We start from the raw sequence: 17,010 nt of genomic DNA, 5'->3' as shown, positions 1-17,010 counted from the left end.
AAGTGGTGCATATGGTTTTAAATAAATAAATAGAAGCTGGGGTGACCTTCATGGCTAGGAGTGCTTTTTTACCAGCTTTGGTTGGCAATACAGCTACAGCCATTTCTGAACCAGGACAGCCTGAAAATGGTTGCTTATGCACTGGTAGCCTCCAGGTTGAACCACTGCAAGAGGTTCCATGTGACGCTGCCCATGAAGTTGGTTCAGAAACTGCAGATAGTGCAAAATGCAGTGGCTCAACTGCTCACTGAGGCAGACTATCACCATCGTGTTATGCTGTTGCTGAAAGAATTACACCCACTGCCAATTAGCTACCAGACTTTGTTCAAGGTGCTGGTGTACAAAGCCTATAGAGCTTGGGACCAGAATATAAGAGTATATTACTCCTTATATACCCAACCAATGACTGCACTGTGAAGAGAAATGGACTTCTGCATATGCCATCTAATCAAGAGGCCCATTCTGTACAATGTAGGAATTGGGCCGTTAGAATGGCAGCACCAACTCTTGGGAACTCGATACTTTTTCTATCAGACAGATACCACCTCAGTTATCTTTTCAAAGTCTATTGAATGCCTTCTGTTCTTCAACAAGCCTTTGCAGTGGATATTTTTATCCCACTCAGTATCTGCATCAAACTGAAATTGTTTTTATATTTGAAACTATATGTGTGTGTGTGCGCGCGCATGCACATATTTATTGTTGATGTATTTATTACTTTGAGATATTTTCTAGGAAGCAATTCACATACAGAATGGAATAAAATAAATATTTCCTAATACCGTCTTGTTTTGTTCATAATAATTTCATGATTAGCTAATGGGGTCATTATCTTTTATTGTCATGTTGTTGATACTATATGTGAAACAAATTATTGAATGTTAATTGTTTTTTGTTATATTTTGAATTGTTACAGGGCGGCAGTGATTTCTAGCGTAGTTTTTGTCATTTCCTAGGGTTCTAAATCACCTCAAACACAGTAATTTGGAAAGGTGGCATACAAACTGGAATAAAATGAAGTTGGGCTGGTTCACATGGATGAACCTGTTCAGGTAACACTAGGACTGTGACACATTGAATCTGTATGGAAATTCCTCAGTCAGACCTGTCATGCCAACTGGGATGGAAGCCAGTTCCTGCCAGATCTCTTTCTCTACTGTTCAGTTCATAGTCTGATGTCCTATGACTCTTCACTGTTCTCTGTCTTCTGAAATGTTTTGTGGGCATCATCGGACTCCACCCTTTTCTTGAATTTGCTCCATGTAGTTCTATCCAAGTCTTCATCTAGTTCCTTTTCCCTCTTAGTTTCCTTTCAATCATCTATTGAAGAATCTCCCATCTTCTACAATATCACATTGGACTCTAGGACCCTTAGGAAAAGCACCATCATACTTCTTCAACCCTTTCTGCACTCCGCATACTGCTCCAAATCCATCCAAATATACCTTCATTCACTTCCTTCCTATTCACATTCTTTTCCAATACAAACCTTACATTTTGTTTCTTCCACTTGGCCTCTTGTCTATGCTTCACATATAAATATATGAACACATATTTTTAAACTTCTGGATATATGTCTCCTGCCAGATATTCTCCGCTCAGTGAATGCTCTGCTTTATAACAAAAAGCTAGAAGAAGCAATAGGTCCTGTTGGGATGCTACCTGGCAGGGCTGGCCTATCTTGCAAAAGTGAGAGGGAGGTGGATTGACCATGCAGGTTGCCAGAGAGCAGAGGTGAGCAAAAAGGGCTAGGCAGCCCCTGCAGGAATCAGGTTAATGGGCATGCAGCACTCCTCCTGACTGGCACAGATGCGCCTGGGTACAAAGAATCATAGAATTGTAGAGATGAAAGGGACCCTGAGGAACATCTAGTCCAAACCCTGCAATGCAGGAACACGCAGCTGTCCCATACGGGGATCGAACCTGCAACCCTGACATCATCAGCCCCACACTTTAACCAAGGGAGCTATTCTGGCTGTGTGTGGAGGGTGTCCCCTCACCTTCCCTAGCGTGGATTTGCACCTTGGATTTGAACCAGGGACCTCCAGCCTGCTCTTCTGCAGGCCCAGAGCTCCTGGCATCTATGCATGGTTGTTCAGGCTGAGGATGGGAGGGGAAAAAGTGCCCCATGGTGTGCCTACTAACTGTCTGCTCCTCTTGCTCTGTGGTACAGTGGTACCTCAGGTTAAGAACTTAATTCATTCTGGAGGTATGTTCTTAACCTGAAACTGTTCTTAACCTGAGGTACCACTTTAGCTAATTGGGCCTCCTGCTGCCACCGCACAATTTCTTATCTCATCCTGAAGCAAAGTTCTTAACCCGAGGTACTATTTCTGGGTTAGCGGAGTCAGTTACCTGAAACGTCTGTAACCTGAAGCGTCTGTAACCTGAGGTACCACTGTATTTGCAGTGTGGGTTCAAGCCTTGGAAACTCACTCTCTTTTGCCCCCGACATAGCTTTTTCCTTCTCTTCCCCTCTTCCCTCCCTGCTGTGTGTGTGTGTGTGTGGCTAGGCTTACAAAAGGTGAGCACGGCCATATTTGCCCCCTCCCTCTAGTAGGGCTCACACTCTCATATCCTGCTTCCCAGCCCCGTGCTCTATGCAGTGAGTCACTGAAAGTTGCTGCTGTCAGCAAGTGTCTGTAGCCAGCTGCTTTTGTTACACAGCTCAACCCCTCCCTTGGGCTGCTTGGCCAAAGAGTTTTTACCTCCCTACCTGAATCTTTAATCCCTGCTCGCAGGAGGGCTACACTTGATATTTGCAAGCCTCTTGCCCAGGAAATTACTTGGGTGCTGTGTAGTCACATTGCCGGCACAATCCCTGATTCACAGTGGGCAGTGCCAGTTTTCCCAGGAATGCTGGCCCTGTTTGATGTCTCCCTTTCTAATGCTGCTTTTGTATTTGCATGTGTGTGTGTGTGTGTGTCCCCCACTTGATAAATAGAGGTTGTGGGGATGTTCCAGCAGTGCAGTGGTAGTGCATTCCGCCCCCCTCGCCAAAAAAGAAAAGAAAAATTAAAGCATAGGATTGCTTTGCCTTAGGGCTAGTTGCAAACTGATTAAAGGATACTCTCACCTAATTTTTAACTGACCTATGAAAATCTCCAACACAGATTGTATCTAAGTATCAGAATTTAGCGGGACGCGGGTGGCGCTGTGGGTAAAACCTCAGTGCCTAGGACTTGCCGATCGTATGGTCGGCGGTTCGAATCCCCGCGGCGGGGTAAGCTCCCGCCGTTCGGTCCCAGCTCCTGCCCACCTAGCAGTTCGAAAGCACCCTTAAGTGCAAGTAGATAAATAGGTACCGCTTTCTAGCGGGAAGGTAAACGCCGTTTCCGTGTGCTGCGCTGGTGCAGGCTCGCCAGAGCAGCTTCGTCACGCTGCCCACGTGACCCGGAAGTGTCTTCGGACAGCGCTGGCTCCCGGCCTCTTAAGCGAGATGAGCACGCAACCCCAGAGTCGGTCACGACTGGGCCCGTATGGGCAGGGGTACCTTTACCTTTATCAGAACTTAACCAAGATAAATTGGGCAGCTATGCTATAAATGGTAACTAGAGCAAGAATAATTGGTGCTACATAGGTGGAGGAAAATAAATCCTTCAAGCCTTAGGGCAAAATTCCATCACATTATGAAAAATAGGGGTATGACATTTCTGAGGTATATTATCTTACAATGTGTGTGCTTTGCATGACTTTTCACCTCATTTTGAAATGCCAGTGATCGCCAGAAGACTGGGCTAAATTGGCAATTCTTGTGGAGATAAGTGCTAAAAAAAGAACTGAGGCGAGAGACTGGCTTGCTGCAGGAATTGCCAAGAGTCTAGCCTCTGCAGACTTCAATAACAACTGACACTTTATTTTGTCACACACGGGAACTAGTGCCTCGCTGTAGGATCAGACCCCCTTCCATTTATGCCAATATACAAATCTCTGCTCTCTCTGGGCAAAGGTCAGAGGGGGCAGGGCTTCTGTTGAGGTAGGTGATTAGCTGTGGGAGGAGCTTATCAGAGCTTCAGGGCAGCGGCGCGCGCCTAGTGGCGCGCGCAGTTTGATCCATATTTTAGATTTAGGGGAGCTAGTCTCAAACATTTGTTGGGGGAGACCTAGGTTTTTTGGGAGGGATTTATTTGTCCTGTCTCCACACTTTTTATGATAGAGGACCACTGTAGTCACCCCCAACAACACGTTCCCAAGATGGAGGGTGAGGGAACAGCTGCAGTCGCCTGTGGTTCCTGCGCAATGTTTGCCATCTTGCCAAAGGTTGCAGGCAGCTTTACCTGCAGCAATTGCATGTTGATTGCCCTCTTAAAAGACAAAGTCCAGCAACTGGAGGAACGTGTAGCTACGCTCCAAAGAATTAGAGAGCTGGAACTCTTCTTGGAAGCAACAGAGCACACCGTCTCCACCAAGGAAGAGACAGGGGACTCCCCTGAGAAGGTGGCTAGTTCACCAACACAGGAGCCAGATATATGGAGAAACGTGACTCAAAGAAGTAGGAGGCCCAGGGTTCGCTCTGATTGTTTAGAAATACGCAATCGCTTTGAGGTCCTTTCCCCTAGCATGGAAGACGAAGAGCAGACTCCATTTGAGGATCTCTCCCTCATTACAGTCGATCAGGTATATGAAGACAAGGAGCAAAGGCAGTCCTCTGGGAATGTCCAGGTGACCTTGGAACCGACAGCTCACAGAAGAACCCCGACCAGACCTAAGAGGAGGCGTGTAGTGGTGATAGGGGATTCCCTACTGAGGGGAACAGAAGCAGTGATCTGTGGGCCTGACAAGATGTCTCGGGAAGTGTGCTGTCTCCCCGGGGCTAAGATCCAAGATGTAACTGAACGACTGCAAGGAATCATAAAACCCACTGACAAATACCCCTTCCTCTTGGTTCATGTGGGAACCAATGACACTGCAAACAATAGCCTCCAGAAGATCAAAAGAGATTACGAGGCTCTGGGCAGGAAATTGAAGCAATTAAATGCACAAATTGTCATCTCATCTGTCCTCCCAGTTGAACGACGTGGCCCAGGGAGAGAGGGAAAAATAGTGGAAGTGAACAACTGGCTTCGCAAATGGTGCAAACAGGAACGGTTTGGATTCTTAGATCACGGAATGCAGTTTCTTGAAGATGGACTTCTGGCAAGCGATGGGCTGCACCTCACAACGGTTGGGAGGAATGTTTTTGCAAAAAATCTCAGAAACCTCATCAGGAGGGCTTTAAACTGACTAATGTGGGGGAGGGAGACAGTGCTCCTGAAGGTAGGAGTCTATCAATTGATGAAGATGATCATCCAAATGTCATAGACCGAATGGAGCAAACAGCACGCAGACCTAGTGGTGGGAGGAAAAAATCCTTAAATAAGAGACACGGGGGAATGATTAATGGACTTCAATGTCTGTACACTAATGCGCAAAGCATGGGAAATAAACAAGATGAGCTTGAGCTCTTGGTACAGCAAACTAAATATGACATAATAGGCATCACTGAAACCTGGTGGGATAAATCCCACGATTGGAATGTAATAATGGAGGGATACAATCTATTTCAAAGAAACAGACCAGACAAGAAAGGAGGAGGAGTGGCGTTATATGTCAGGGATGTGTATACCTGTGAAGAGATCCAAAATTTAGAACCTCAAAGCCAAAGTGAGAGCATTTGGGTCAAAATTAAGGGAGAGAAGAATAACAGTGACCTCATTGTGGGAGTTTACTATAGATCCCCAAGCCAAACGGAGGACATAGATGATGCCTTCCTGGAACAGATGGCCAAGCATGCAAAAGGAAGGGAGATAGTAGTAATGGGGGACTTCAATTACCCGGATATTTGTTGGATGTCAAACTCAGCCAAGAGCATAAGGTCAAACAGATTCCTCACTGGCCTTGCAGACAACTTCATTGTCCAGAAAGTGAGAGAAGCAACAAGAGGAACAGCCATTTTAGATCTGGTCCTAACCAATGTTGATGACCTGGTTAGTGGGGTAGAAGTGGAAGGATCATTAGGCGCGAGTGATCATGCTCTTCTGAAGTTTACTATACAGCGGAAAGGAGCAGCCAAGCATACTAGGACTCAATTTCTCGACTTTAAGAAAGCCGACTTCATAAAGCTTAGGGAAGTGCTGGGTGAGATCCCATGGACAGTAATACTAAAAGGAAAGGGAGTTCAAGATGGCTGGGAGTTTGTTAAGAGGGAGATAGTAAAAGCACAACTTCAGGCAATACCAATGAGACGGAAACATGGAAGGTGCCTAAAGAAGCCAGGGTGGCTATCTAAAGAACTTTTAACTGAGTTAAGATTAAAAAAGGATGTGTACAAAAAATGGAAAAGGGGGGAAACCACCAAAGAGGAATTCAAACAAATAGCCAGCACGTGTAGACACAAAGTCAGAAAAGCTAAAGCACAAAATGAACTCAGGCTTGCTAGAGAGGTTAAAAGCAACAAAAAAGGCTTTTATGGGTATGTTCGTAGCAAAAGGAAGAACAAAGAAACCGTGGGGTCACTCAGAGGAGAAGATGGTGAAATGCAAACAGGGGACACAGAAAGGGCTGAACTCCTCAATGCGTTCTTTGCCTCAGTCTTCTCTGATAAAGAAAACAATGCCCGACCTGAAGAATTTGGAGCAAATGATTCAGCAGAGGAAACACAGCCCAGAATAACTAAGGAGATAGTACAAGAATACTTGGCTAGTCTAGATGTATTCAAGTCTCCAGGGCCAGATGAACTGCATCCAAGAATATTAAAAGAACTGGCAGATGTGATTTCAGAACCACTGGCAGTCATCTTTGAGAATTCCTGGAGAACAGGCGAAGTCCCGGCAGACTGGAGGAGGGCAAATGTTGTCCCTATTTTCAAAAAGGGGAAAAGAGAGGACCCAAATAATTACCGCCCAGTCAGTCTGACATCAATACCAGGGAAGATTCTGGAGCAGATCATTAAGCAAACAGTCTGTGAGCACCTAGAAAGGAATGCTGTGATCACCAATAGTCAGCATGGATTTCTGAAAAATAAGTCATGTCAGACTAACCTGATCTCGTTTTTTGACAGAATTACAAGCCTGGTAGATGAAGGGAACGCAGTGGATGTAGTCTACCTTGATTTCAGCAAGGCATTTGACAAGGTGCCCCATGATATTCTTGTAAAGAAGCTGGTAAAATGCGGTCTTGACTATGCTACCACTCAGTGGATTTGTAACTGGCTGACTGACCGAACCCAAAGGGTGCTCATCAATGGTTCCTCTTCATCCTGGAGAAGAGTGACTAGTGGGGTGCCACAGGGTTCTGTCTTGGGCCCGGTCTTATTCAACATCTTTATCAACGACTTGGATGATGGACTCAAGGGCATCCTGATCAAATTTGCAGATGACACCAAACTGGGAGGGGTGGCTAACACCCCAGAGGACAGGATCACACTTCAAAACGACCTTGACAGATTAGAGAACTGGGCCAAAACAAACAAGATGAATTTTAACAGGGAGAAATGTAAAGTATTGCACTTGGGCAAAAAAAATGAGAGGCACAAATACAAGATGGGTGACACCTGGCTTGAGAGCAGTACATGTGAAAAGGATCTAGGAGTCTTGGTTGACCACAAACTTGACATGAGCCAACAGTGTGACGCGGCAGCTAAAAAAGCCAATGCAATTCTGGGCCTCATCAATAGGAGTATAGCATCTAGATCAAGGGAAGTAATAGTGCCACTGTATTCTGCTCTGGTCAGACCTCACCTGGAGTACTGTGTCCAGTTCTGGGCACCACAGTTCAAGAAGGACACTGACAAACTGGAACGTGTCCAGAGGAGGGCAACCAAAATGGTCAAAGGCCTGGAAATGATGCCTTATGAGGAACGGCTAAGGGAGCTGGGCATGTTTAGCCTGGAGAAGAGGAGGTTAAGGGGTGATATGATAGCCATGTTCAAATATATAAAAGGATGTCACATAGAGGAGGGAGAAAGGCTGTTTTCTGCTGCTCCAGAGAAGCGGACACGGAGCAATGGATCCAAACTACAAGAAAGAAGATTCCACCTAAACATTAGGAAGAACTTCCTGACAGTAAGAGCTGTTCGACAGTGGAATTTGCTGCCAAGGAGTGTGGTGGAGTCTCCTTCTTTGGAGGTCTTTAAGCAGAGGCTTGACAACCATATGTCAGGAGTGCTCTGATGGTGTTTCCTGCTTGGCAGGGGGTTGGACTCGATGGCCCTTGTGGTCTCTTCCAACTCTATGATTCTATGATTCTATGATTCTATGGTGAGAGAGACCTCACTTGTAATAGTGGGCAGTATTCAGAACACATGCCCTCTGCAAGGATTTCCAACTGCATAAGGGGACTTTCTCCAAGTCTCACAGTGGCCAACCAATTCTTGAGAGTAGGATGTGGAATAGATAGGCCTCCTTTGGCCTGATCCAGCAGGGTTCTTCTGATGTTCCACTAAGTATTTGCAGCAATAGGACAAACTGGGCAAATCTGTAATATAATAATAAATTGACAGTGACAGACAGATAATACAAGTGGTCAGGGCTAAGTCAGGGACAGGTAAATGAAGCAGGCTCAAAGCTGAAGCAGACAAAGTCTGGGAAACTGAAGATGGCTTTGGACACTACCAGAATTGCTGCTGGGGGAAAATGTATGAATAACTTGCACATCCTGCTTCCATTCTGCTATGTGCTACACAGGTATCCAGCTTATACAGCTCCTTTTGAAGATGATAGTTTGCTGCTATTACTACTACCCAGAAGCATGGAAAGAGCGTTATCTTTTCAGTGCTCCAATGCAACACCTGAAACCATCCATAGTTAGGATCTAGAAGCAATGCATGGGCATGTTCTGTTGTAGAAATAAGGGTTTAAGGCAGGAAAGGAAGAGCTAGGAGTGCAAGCGATAACTGCAAGAAAGCACACATAAGAGAGCAAGGCAAGGCAAGAGATGACTGGGGATAGTAGAGATCTGGAGGCACATTACTGTAAGGATGCAGTGGTGGCTAAATGGACATGGTTCTTGTCCAATTCTCAGAGAGTAAGTCAGGTTCAAGGATTCCTGACACTAAAAGCTGAAACTTCACTATCAAAACACACTAATACAGTACAGTGGTACCCTGGTTCTCAAACGTAATCCGTTCCGGAAGTCTGTTCCAAAACCAAGGCATGCTTTCCCATAGAAAGTAATGCAAAATGGATTAATCCGTTCCAGACTTTTAAAACAACCCCTGAAACAGTAATATAACATGAATTTTACTATCTAACAAGACCATTGATCCATAAAATGAAAGCAATAAACAATGTACTACAGTCACACAATCAATCAATCAATCAGTAGCTGAACTGGGTTCCACACAGTCACAAAAACAAAACAAAAAGACCTGCAAAAACAAAAACGCAAAATAAATAGTAAAAACAGACAGACCTCAGCGTAACACTCAAAACGGAAGTGTGGCACTCAAAACGGAGCATGTTCAGCTTCCAAAAAAAGTTCGCAAACTGGAACACTTACTTCCGGGTTTGCAGTGTTTGGGTTCCAAGTTGTTTGAGAACCAAGGCGTTTGAGAACCAAGGTACCACTGTACTTGTGTGGGCTGTAACATTTCTGGGCGAAGGAACTCTTGGTCTCTCCTGAGAATGTCAATGTTAATTTCATTTCTTTCTCAAAAAAGAGAAGGCGATAAGCTTCATGGTGTGAACAAGTATTAAAAATGTGACTGCAGTTTATGCCAAGACTCATAAACCAGAAGGCAAATTAAGAGACTCCAATATGTGGCTGTCACTGAGAATGACTTTTAAATCAGCATCAGATTTTTAGAAGCTTGCTGTGATTCTGAACATCTGAAGGAGACCGTGAATGTCATAAAAATAGAAAAGGCCTCCTGGATCAGACCAAAGGTCCATCTAGTCCACCATTTTATTCCTAGTAATGGTCACCTAGATGCTTCAGGGAAACTGACAGCAGGACAGCCCTCTACTGTTATTTCACCACCACCTCCAACTTGATTTCAGTGCTGAGTTGTTGTTGCTGTTTAGTCATGTCCGACTCTTTGTGACCCCATGGACCAGAGCACACCAGGCACTTCTGTCTTCCACTGCCTCCCGCAGTTTAGTCAAATTCAGTGCTATACGTGTTCTAAACTTGGGAGGTTCTATTTACCTATTGTGTCCATTGATAATCTTTCTCCATAAATTTGCCTAATCCCCTTTTAAAATCATTATGTAAGCCTGTGGCCATCAACATACCTTATGGAAGTGAACTCTATGCTTCGTTTGAAATTATTTTCTTTTCTCTGTTCTGAATCTACTGGGTGTACTGTGAAACAATTGGGTGACCTCAAGTTTTAGTATTATGAAAGGGAATGGAGGGGGATCACACTACCTATTCTTTCCACGCCACATATTTTTTCATAAATCCTCTTTTTCAAAGTGATGTAGTACCATAACTTTACCCCTTTCCACAAAGGGTGGCGTTTCAACACTTGATAATTTTGATCACCCTTTCCTGCACTTCTCCAGAGATCTACTATTTCTTTTTAGAGATGGAGCTACCAGAACTGTAAATTTCAGTCAATATTACAGCCCAGACAAACTTTTTCAACTCTCTCGTCAGTCATCTAATGTGGGCCATTTAATGCTACAGATTTCTTCTCCAGGAGCCACGGCATGGAGGTTGCTCCAAGAGCTGTTTGCTATACCAAATGCACTTTCATGCAGTGGGGAGACGGGGTGGGGGGAACAGGACCACTGCTACATGTGCAACCATTGTATACATTTTGGGAAGCCACACCCAATTGCAGCTCTTCAACAAGTTTGCACACATTTTACAGTACAAAAGTGAGAGCATTAGGCACAAGACCAACACCCTGAGAGCAAGAGAGACTTATTCCATGTACTGCCCGTGTAAACTGTTCAGTTGCCTCTCCAAAGAAGGTGAGGCAATGGTTGGAACAAGGAAGTGGCTCATGTTTCCTGTATCCTTCTCAATCTAAAAATAGCAATTTCACAGGAAGCAGCTTGTGAAACCCCCGGGCAGGTAAGGTTGACTATGTTGGGGCATTCAAGGTTAGAAGCAATACCCAGACATTCCTTTGAGTATAAGTATTCTCAGACTTGGCTTCTGCACTGATCAGCTCTCCTTCAAAAAAGGAATGCATGCAAAAGAACTGCTCAACCGCTACACCAGAAACGGGGAAACTGGTATTCCAGATACAGTATTGTTGGATTCCAAACTCCCATCAACCAAATTCATCATAATGCTAATGTACAAGATGCACATGAGGTTGGACTAGATGACCCTCGGGGTACCTTCCAATTCTATGACCCCAATTGTCCTGCAAAGAAGCAAAAACACACACCAAAAAACCCACATACATAAGAGCAGGCATAGGCAAACTCGGCCCTTCAGATGTTTTGGGATTACAACTCCCATCATCCCTGACCACTGGTCTTGTTAGCTACAGATGATGGGAGTTGTAGTCCCAAAACATCTGGAGGGCCAAGTTTGCCTATGCCTGCATAAGAGATTTGTTTTTAAATGACCTGCAGCTATAGTGAAAGCACTTTCTAAAGCTGTTCCTCAGTCTCGCTTTTATGATGTATATACCATTCAAAACAACAGGATGACAGAGACTAAAACAGTATGACTTGTATATATCTTTACATAGCTAACAATCTATACTGCTCAGAAAAAGATGGAGAAAATGACTACTAAGATATCCCAGAATGAGAATGCTCTGTTCTGAAAGCCAGACATGTATACACCAATGACTCATCAAGAACTATTAGACTTTGGAGATTCAAGAAACAAAATTGCCTTCTTTGTAAATTGAATCGGACCACTGTATTTTCTACAGTGATTCTTCAAGGTCTTCAAGTAAGCAGACACTTTCCCCATCCCTTCACGGGAAATGAGATCCTGAGATTCTTTTTGACTGGAGCTTCAGCAATCTGAACTGGGACCTTCGGTACATGAGCAGGTGCTCATATCTACTACATTATGAGGCTCCTTCCTGGATTTATGGCTGCAGCATGCCGAACAGAATCCGGTTCCGGAGGCAGAACTTCAGGAGTTCTCATTTTTAAGGAGCTTTCTAGCATATCTAGCATATCTTTACAAAGGATGGAGCGTTGTGTTCTGTTTAGCCTTTAGTCATCCCCACATTTCCTCCTGCCATGACATTACACTTGGCCAAAGACCTCAAATCTTGCATTTTTGATGGGTTTTCTTTTCTTCTTCTTCAAATAAACACATTGTCTAGGTTCAATTCTGTGCTGTTAGCTTCATAATATTGGGTGGGAGGGGAGGTGGATGCAAAAAGAAAATAGGTCTGTCCAGAAGACCACTGTGTTTTGCAGCACACCATTCTCAAAGGAGGGAAGTGTCATCAGCTTCATGTCTGTACATTATTTATTTACCTATTGCTATAACGCATGTGCCTTATAAGCCCCTGGTACAAAGCAACAAAGCGCTCACCTAAGAGCAAGACATGCAAACTCAGGGGCATTATAAAGCTCTCGTTTGAGTTTACAACCCCACAAATTTGGCTTGGGTTCCTTTGTCAAGACTCCAACCTTTACTGTTTGACTAATATTCTGGGACTTTTTACTACACACTTCAAATAGAATCTGGTAAGGCAAGTGAAGAAGAAAGTGCCGCCATATGAGCCACCCAAACGGCGTGTGATTTGTAGTAATGAAAGATAAATGGCCTGCTGGATGCAAGCCAATCTTGTTTCTGATCTGGGTTATATTTTGCTTGTGGCACTGCTGGATGATGTATGCCTGGAGATCAACAAAATAACTTGCGCAATGTTGATCTTATTAGACTTTCAGGGTTTGGTTACGTTGGGAATTTCCCCCGATGATCACTGAGCCTGGGGGCTATTGTGTTCCCCTGCAGTGTGTGGCGTGGCTTGCAGTATGAATCATTTCAAGCTATTTTTGCAGTGTACCCACTCTCTGATCCTGGCAAACCGTGCTCTGTATTTTATAGCTTGATCTGCAGGTGGGGGCTGCTGATGCTGGTGGACGAATGGTCCTGCCTTTCCAACCTCTCTAACTTGATGTTGCTTATAATAATAATGTGTTGGGGTTGTGAAGGTGGGGCTTGACATACATCTCTAGGACTGATATCAAGTTGTTCTACCACTGGCAAAGGGATTCCAGGGGTAACGGTAGATGTCTATAATCTGCTCTGATAGGGATGGATGAATTTGTCAGTTTTGTTTTGTCTAGGTTTCTCGTTTTCCATGCTTAAACTCAATTTGTCCCATTTCCACAACAGTTTGATTTATTTATTTTTAAGTCAACGCAAAAATCTGTACTTTTTTTGCACATTTCTCCCAATAAACACCTTTCTGTGTACATTTCTGCCCAATACAATGCATCTTTGCTGGCAACCTTCCTTAATACATTTTTGGACATTATTTTCACTAATATACACACTTTCCCTCAATATATGCTCTTCCCTTATATGCATTTTTTGGCTAGAGAACAGCATCTCAAATTCAGAGATGTGCAAATTTGGAAGAATAACTGTGTGCTGGTTTGCCTATTGGTTTAAAAAGTGAAAATTAGGTAAATTTGCATTAGAATGTGAACTGAAGAGATGTCTCCCTCATCTCTAGTCCTGGGTATGTCCTACAGTGTCCTTCAAGGTTTCATCTTGTCCCTTCTCCTATCCAATTTCCATGCTGTGAAGATCTGGAGACAGGTGTTTTCAACATGCTGTTCACACTTGCTCAGTTTTTTCCTTCCAGATCCTGTGATCTTGGGCATGATTACTCAATGACTTTCAGATACTATAATCTGGAGGGAGGGTAGGTACATGTCACTCATAAACGTTCAGGATTCCCTGGTTGTTAAAGTAAAACTTTACAATGTTAACATTTATGAGGATGACTTTTTTGAAGGTGATCACAAGTGGGAGGGGGAAGGTCAAATATTTAAGCCAACCACTGGCTTTATGTTGTATGCCACCATATTCATGTGTTTGGTGTCCAGTTACAAAAGGGACTGGAATTTTTGCTCGTGGGGGTCCATAGCCCTTCAGGGTGGTCTCTTTTAACAATAGGGTTAGTCCTAGCAAAGTGGAGCAGTCTCTTGTGCTGGCTTCATTCAATTCACTCTAGTTAACAATCTCAATATGTCACTTGCATTCACTGGTCACACAGTAGGGGGTCTCTGGAAGGAATGCTCTGCCCTGTACTAGGCAGGAGACCACAAAGGAAGAGAATGAGCACCTCCATGGTTCCTTAGAAATAACAGGCCAGAAGAAGTGGCGAAAGGATAACGTTCAATGGAGCTAGCATAGCACAGAAGGGGATACATATACAAAATAATCATAAAGTTTGTATTCCAGATTAATTCATCCAGATTATCTGCCACACCTTAGAGCCATGCTCACAGACCACACCATGCAATTCCAATGTGCGTAAAGATTAGTTTCAATAATTTAAAAAGTTTACTCCTTTGTTGCTTTTACCACCTTGGCTGAGAGAGCAGTGGGGCTATTAAAGAATAAAAAGTGGCACTTCATTCCTTTTAGATATCTGGAGCTGGTCTCACTCTCAGTTAACAGACAGGATACTTTACAATTCAACTGCTTCCCAGCTTTTACTTTTATTTCCAGGGAGCACTTAACGTGAATGCTCATGTAATACCAGTAAGAAAGAGCACTTTAACCCCAGACGTTTGGCAGATCCCTGTCTATCCGGGAGTAAACTGTCAGGGTGTTTGATGGCCAGAAATATGTGATGCGATTTGCTCAGATCTTTGCCACATATGATGCTTGTCAAGTCCTTGTACGGTTTTTGTTTGTTTTGTGTGCTTTTTTAAATTTCAAACACAAGCACAAGTACATGTTCCGGTTTATCCAGCTCTACGACTAGGTAGAAAGCTATCCCAGAATGAATGTCACAATGTAAAGTTACCCGGGAGGCAACCTCTGCACTGACATAAGCTTCCAGCACGGATCGTTTAGATTTTCCCTACTATCATTGCTACCACGCAGGCAAGCGGGAAAGCATTCTACTGCGCAGAGCCCCTCTGCTGCGCAATTCCCAAAGAACGACGGCGCTCACCAATTAAAGGATGCGCCTTTCTCTCCAACACCAAGTCGCGGGGTCGCCATTCGCCTTCGCCGGGGCGAAAAACCTGCGGCCCTCTAGCCTGATCTCCACCACCGAACTCCTTTGCTGCGACGCCCGGGGCAGCAGCGTTACGAGACCGGGCAGGGTCTCCCCGTCTCTGCGCGCCCCGACGCCTCCATTTCCAGTCCAGCAACACTCAGACTTCGGCCCCATGAGCCAGCCACCCCGTCCCAAGGGAACCCTATTGAGCCCGTCCCAGACCCCCCAAAGGGAAGACACGCTGCTCGCTCGGGGCTGCATTCGCAAACGATCGGGGAACCACGTGTAGACGAAATGAGAGAGGGCTAGATCCATCTCGGTTTCAGACCCGGGAGAAGGGGGGAAGCAAGCGCCACTGTCCGAAAGCGGATGAGAACAAAGAGCCACCCGCCAGATGGACAGGTCCCTGCCTTAGCCGGGACCCGGGACAGTTTCCCCGAGGAGAGCGGCGGCCAGCAGCGACTCACCATGATTGCTGCCTGCAGCCTGATCCCCGGCTAGACTGGGCTGGACTCCATCCCGCGACCTCCTGCTGCTGCTGCTGCTGCTGCAGCCCCTCGGTCGGCTCTTCCTTCCCTCGCTGAGATTTGAACACCCCACTGCAGGCAAGGAGCCCGGGAGTCTCTGGCTGCGCCGCTGGGGAGGAGGCAAAACCTGGTCTGGATCCGCTCAGCATCTGCGCCTACCCACGTAACAGCGAAGGGAGCAGTGGCCCTCGCGGTGCTGCAGCAAGAGCAATGGCAAAGCGCGGCCTGGATTTCGCAAACTTGAACCTCCCAAACCAAATGGGACGCAGGGTAAAGGCAGGTTTAGTGGCCACTTGCGCTGGGCGCCCTCCCACTGACTCAGGTAAAATGGCACCTGCGTAAGTGGCTAAATTGTCCCCTGAGACCAGGAAAAATTACACCTTTTGAGATGACGAATGCAAAAGTATGGAATTATTCCATGAATACGCAGGAAGCAAATGCGGAGCTGGGACATCAAGAGCAAGCGATTGCAGCTAGAATCTATCACTCTGGAAAATCCGAACGGTTGGGGTGGTTGCCCACGGGAACTCTCCAGGGAGCAGAATAGGGCAGGGGCTGACTTAATTAAAAACAGGAAATTGCTCTTCCTAGAATTTAAATTATAGCACTTTGATAAAAGTTTGCTTGCAGGTTTTGGGTTGAAGGCTGATTCACTCCAGAAGTTGTGTGCTGTGTGTGATCTTGACTTCCAGTGTTTTAATTTCCCAAACTTTATGCAGTAACCAAGGCTAAAGGGTGTTTGAGAATAGAACACCTGTGTACTTTTGAAGAACAAATGCCCAGTGTCTTCCAATGGGTAATATTTAAATTTGAGCCTCTGTACTTTCAAGTCCACATTTTTAAAGTGGGAATAAGGGTGGGCTAATCCATGAAGTTGTTATAAATTCCATAATGCACTCTTATCAGTAAAAAATGCTTGGTAATGATAGAGAATATAATGTCAAAATGCTATGTGCAGTTTGTGTGGGTTTTGCTTCACAGAACTTTGATAACACCAGATTTATTTCTTTGGAGTTTTTAAATTATTACTACTGTTTTAAATTGATAAGCTGCCTTTCTGGACCAAGTCCCCTCAAGGTGGGCAAACAAAATGCAAGCATAAAATTTAATAGATAAAATATTACAATATTGTTACAGATTTAGTATTATTTTTAAATACAACCCCTGAACAATACATTCAAATATAATTCAACCAGTATAAAAACTATTGTAAGACCCACAACAAAAATATATATGTTTTTAAAATAAATACCCCTAAGGTTTAGGATGGATAATATGTTCTGAATTAACTTTCTATGGAGGGGAAACCCGGTCACTGTGGTCAGCTCATAGGGCAATGATCTCCTACACAACTCAGATCTCCCCATTACCCAATTTAACAGATTC

The 17,010-nt window shown here is 44.6% G+C and overlaps 1 protein-coding gene across 2 annotated transcripts in view; it reads right to left on the bottom strand.

The window, feature by feature from the left end:
• Nucleotides 1–16,092, bottom strand: part of N4BP3 (NEDD4 binding protein 3) — a 29,781-nt gene extending 13,689 nt beyond the window's left edge. Inside the window, exon 1 of one of the 2 annotated variants that reach the window (XM_077924689.1) lies at nt 15,565–16,092. The gene's annotated coding sequence lies outside the window, so the exon portion shown is untranslated. The remainder of the gene's footprint in view (nt 1–15,564) is intronic. The other variant, XM_028718524.2, reaches the window with a different exon arrangement.
• Between the last annotated feature and the right edge of the window lie 918 nt (nt 16,093–17,010).

Source organism: Podarcis muralis, chromosome 2 (genome assembly GCF_964188315.1).
Source record: "Podarcis muralis chromosome 2, rPodMur119.hap1.1, whole genome shotgun sequence".
In the NCBI taxonomy this organism is placed as follows: Eukaryota; Metazoa; Chordata; class Lepidosauria; order Squamata; family Lacertidae; genus Podarcis; species Podarcis muralis.
The sequence above is the reverse complement of the archived record's forward strand: the minus strand, read 5'-3'. Positions and strand labels throughout refer to the sequence as shown.